Here is a 5369-nt window from a genome sequence, read left to right on the forward strand (position 1 = left end):
GGGGGAGGCACGGAGGGCAATCGTGGATGCCAGGGACAATGTGGGAGGAGGATGGGTCATAACAGAGGGAGGGGGATGGAGAATCTAGGATGGCAAAACAAAAGGCAAGGTATGCAGGACACAAGAATTGGGAAACTATTTGCTGAGAACATATATGGTGACGTGCTTGATTGAGCCAATGCACAGTGTATTTTGGATTGCGATGGGAAAAAAAAAAGAAAAATTATAATAAAAAATAAACTATAAATAAAAAGAGAGAAGAGGATAGAGAAAGATAGCAAGTGAACAATAGAGAGGTAGGATGTTAGTGAGAAACAGATATGGTTTATTAACTGTTGATGATGATGTGTATAGTATTCTCAACTGGACTGGTCTGGGAAGTATTTCATGATGGGTGAAGCCTTTTAACAAGCAAACTGAGAAATAGTGATTGACTGTTTTAAAAAATTATAATAATAATAATAATTATTGGGAAATGCATGGAAAAGACATTGAATGATAAAGCGGGGAGATTGATGTCTCTGTATTGACTGACATGCATGGCATTCCCTTTTGAAAAAGCAATGGAAGTCAATGTAAAGTTATATGTAATCCAATGTAATATAAAGAAGATTATGATAATAATAAAAATAAAAAAAATAAAATAAATAAAAAAAAGAAAGAGAGAAGATACAAATAACTAAAATTGAAAATAAAGTAGTGATGTTATTACTAAACTTACAAAAATTGACAGGATGGTAAGAGAATACTATAAGTAATTGTACACTAACAAATTGATAACCTACATTAGGTGTACAATTTTCTTTTTTTTTTTTGGAGAGATTTTCACTATAGGGCACGTGCGCTGGCCAGACAGACAGAGAGAGACAGAAAGCAAGAAATCACCCCCCAGGGGGGATGGTCACGCTGCAATCCCTTCTCCTCCATTCTCCTCTCGGGATCTTGGGCATGCACACACACGTGCCCGGCATGAGTTTTAAGCCACCGGGTCCGGGACGTGAACCACGGTCGACTATGTGGGAGTCCAGCGACATAGCCATTACTCTAACTGCTGGTTCCCAGGTGTACAATTTTCTAAAAAAATATATAAATCATCAAAACTTACTGAAGAAAAAAATTATGTTAGTAGACCTATAAGAAGTAAAAATAATGGATCAGTACTCAAAAGCCTGCCAATAAAAGAAAAGCACAGGACCACATGGTAGATGCTATAAATTATTTTTAAAAGGATTAAAACTACTGCTACTCAATTTTTTTCAAAAAAGAGAATAGGGAGCACTTTCTAATATATTCTGTGAGGGCAACATTACCCTACAACCAAAACCAATGATACCACAAGAAAAACAATAGGGCCAAAACCCCTTACCAATACCGATGCATAAATACTTCACTAAATATAGTCCAATCACATACAGCAACACATTGAGAGTGATACAATATAAGACAATCAGCTAATGTAACCAAATGAATACAAAGACGACTCATCACATACAAGAGCTTCCCAGTAAAATCGTCAGCAGACTTTTCATCAAAAACAATGGAGGCCAGAGGAAGACAGATAACATGATCAAATGCCGAAAAGTAAAGGATAGTCAATTGACTGTTCTTATCCATCAAACTTTCAAAAAGGAAGAGAAATTGAAAACTTTTTGGGTGAAAAAAAAAAAACACAGAAAATTTTTCAACAGCGCACTTTCTGTAACAAAAAAATGCTAAAAGGAATTCTTCAAGCTGAAATAAAATGAAATTAGACAGTAACTCAAATGCACACAAAGAAATAAGAAGCAACACTAAAAGTTACTAAAGATCTAAATGTAGAAAAGAGTATAAATGCATTTTTATTTGTAACTCCTTTCTTCCCTTGTCATATTAAAAGACAATGGAATAAGGAAATGATTATAAACCTGTGTTGATGTGCTATTAAAGATGTAATTTGTATGACAATGATAGCACAAAGGAGGGGGGAGGAAACAGAACCATATTGGAATAAAGTTTTCTGTTATTAAAATCAATTTGATATTAATCTAAACTACCTTATTTTAAATAAAGATTTTAATTGCAATGCCCAGGACAATTCTAAAAAAAAATAATCAATTTAAAAAAATATGAAATGAAACAATAGGGAAATAAAAATAGCATACCAGAAAAAATGATGGCAGTAAAATGAATACAGGAACAGAAAAGATATTTATTCGATTTCCAAAATAACAAATATAAATCTTACCTTCACAGTAATTATATTAAATTTAGATGAACTAATCACTTCAATTAAATTCAGAGATTGGCAAAATGGATTTTTTAAAAAATGACTATTTGGGGGACCAGTAGTTGGCATAATGACTATATCTCTGGACTCCCCTGTAGTTGACTGCAGTTCGAGTCCTGGACCCAGTAGCTTAAACTCACACCAGACACATGTGCATGCGTGCCCAAGATCCCGAGAGGAGAATGAAGGAGAAGGGATTGTGGTGTGGCCACCCCCCCCCCCTCGGGGGGTGATTTCTCACTTTCTGTCTCTGTCTCTCTCTGTCTCTTTCTGTCTTCCTGGCAAGCACACACGCACTATAGAAAAAACCGGCCCCTCCCCCCCAAAAAAAATTGTGCTTGGTTTTTGTTTGACAAATGAGAAGCTAGAGTCACCAATCCTTTCTAACAGCAAACAAAAATCTAGAAACTCACTTTAAGAAACCAACAATCTTCTTCAATCCATTAGAGGAGAACAGCCACAGGACAAACAACTCGCCCCAAACTGGAAACACAGACTGGCAAATGCAGTGAACTGCCTCACAAACCCCTGCAGGAACCAGGACCTAGGGAGGGAAACCTGAGCTGTGGCTGCCCCGTTGCTGGAAGCTCAGCCTGGACAAGCCTGAATGGTAAAACCCTAAAGGGACACAGTCAAAGAGAGTCTCAACAGTTTTGTGAGTTTTACCTTCAGTAACTCAACCAAGTTCTAACAGTGAATACTGGAGAAAAATCTTATGGTTTCAGGAGAGAAAGAAAAATGAAACTTTTTTTTTAAAAGAATGAATCATTTTAAAGTAAGCCAGAGAATTCTGTTCTTTTTAATGAGGTATGCGTTCAGGAAAAATTCCTAACCTGCTAGGACTTTATGAGAGCTTAACTAACATGGGGAAAAGAAAAGAGCCAACTCCAGCTGTCACTTGCACAAAGGGAAATATTCAACTCCACTCTACTCCAGCCATCTGTGTCACTGAAAGTGAGGAAGTGAGAGGGCTTAGAAGCACATAACAAAGTCTGCAGGATAGAGGATGGGTTCATTAAAACTCTGAGACCTAATTATAGAACTGTGATTCCCCTCCTCTCACACCTTACACTACTTAACTAAAAGCCTATCTGAAGCAGTTACTTTTAGCCAGTTCAACATGTTAAGAAAAAAGCAGCAGCCACATTAAAAGACAAAACATAATTTAAAAATTAAATCAGACAAAACAAGTATCATACAAGACTCAAATATGGCAAGAATAATGGAATTGTTTAATTGGAAATTAAAGCTAGGAATAAGATGCTAGGAGTTCCAGTGAATAAAACAGACAGAATTCAAAACTACATGGACAATGAGAATTCTAAGAATCAAAAAGAAATACTTGGGGGACCAGCAGTTAGCGTAATTGCTATGTCACTGGACTTCCATGTAGTCAGCTGGGGTTTGAGGCCCAGCCCTGGTGGCTAGAAATCATGCTGGGCATGTGTGCATGCATGCCCAAGATCCCGAGAGGAGAATGGAGGAGAAGGGACTGTGACATGGCCATTCCCGCTGGGAGGATGATTTCTCACTTTCTGTCTCTCTGTTTCTCTCTGTCTTTCTGGCAAGTGCAGGTGCCCTATAGCAAAAATCTCTCCAAAAAAAAAAAAAAAAAAAGGAGAGAGAGAAATATTTGGGATTAAAAGAAGTTAAACAAAACAAAGAACACTATAATAGAAATAAAGAATACCTTTGATTTGCTGCACTTGCTATTTAAAGTATTTAAATTAGTTAAGATCTTTTGTGAATCAATAAAATATGAAAACAAAATAAAACTAAAAAAAATGCCTTTGATGATTTTATTGGCAGACTGAACACAGCTGAGGGGAAAGTAAAACCCTCTGAACTTTAGAGAATCTTCATTAAATACACAAAAGCTATTCTAGACTCAGCAATTTGAAACAGACCAGGTGTATGTGCATGCATGCTTAAAATCTGGAGAAGAGAATACCGGATAGCAACATGGCCATCACCCAGGGAGGTGCTTTCTTTCTTTCTCTCTCTTCCCTTCTCTTTCTGTCTCCAGCAAGTGCACACATCCTAGAGCAAACAAACAAAGTATATCCAACTTCTTGGAAACCATGCAAGCATAAAAGAATAGAGTGAAATGTTTAAAGTAATGGGGGGAAAAAAGTATACAACTTGAATTTTGATAACATAAGAAGAAACATTTTTCTCAGATAAACAAAAATTGAGGGAATTGGTTGCTGACAGTCTGGCTTGGGTCAGCTGTAAATGTATGTTGAAAACTCTATAGCAATCGCTAAAACAGGAAAAAGGAAATAACTGAGATTCTAAGGAAAGAGAAGACAAGGTGTCACATGAAATGGTCAGTTAGAACCAGAAAGGGTAGAAGAATGAAAAACAAAAATGGAAAAAGGCACAAGAACAACAAATAGAAAACAATCACATATTTTAGATATTAATCCAACTGTATTACCAATCACTTTAAAAGTCAATGGTCAAATCGTCCAATTAAAATCCAGATTGTCAGGATGAGTCATAAAACAAGCCCAATTATATATATGTTGCCTACAAAAAATAAAAAGTAAACGAATGGACAATATATGTATACCATATTAAAACTAATAAAAAAAAGACCGGAGTGGATATATTAATTTCAGACAGAGTGGACTTTGGACAAAGGAAAGTAATAAGGGATCAAGAAAGGCTTTGTATAATGATAAAGAAATTAAGTCTCCAAGAAGACATAAATTATTCATGTATATACACTAAACAAGTATCAAAACATGTGAAGCAAAAACTGATATGCCAGGGTCCAGCCTCGCCGTGGGTGGGTTATCTCGACGGAGGCAGCGAAAGTGAACAGAAGACAGAGGCCTCGATGCCTTTTCATGCACGTCCTTTGCCAGACACCCCTCAGAAATCGCTCTCTGAGGAGTGACAACTGTTAGGAATCATCATGCGTTTTTATTGAAAACGTGTTACGTGCAAGTAAAGGGAGAGGGGCTAGTGTTTTAATTAACAGCTCATAAAGTTTTTAACAATAGAGAACATAGATTCTATTTAGGGTTGCATTAAGGGTGGGTCTAGTGCAATTCAGGGTTTGATTAAGGGTGGGTCTAGTGCAGCTCCTATTCAG

At 36.7% G+C, this 5369-nt stretch overlaps 1 pseudogene; it reads right to left on the reverse strand.

Moving 5' to 3' along the window:
* The window catches only part of LOC106733172 (nucleolin-like), a 63398-nt pseudogene that overhangs the window by 6867 nt on the left and 51162 nt on the right, over positions 1-5369 (reverse strand).

Source organism: Tupaia chinensis, unplaced genomic scaffold (assembly GCF_000334495.1).
Source record: "Tupaia chinensis unplaced genomic scaffold, TupChi_1.0 Scaffold000070_1, whole genome shotgun sequence".
NCBI classification, from domain to species: Eukaryota; Metazoa; Chordata; class Mammalia; order Scandentia; family Tupaiidae; genus Tupaia; species Tupaia belangeri.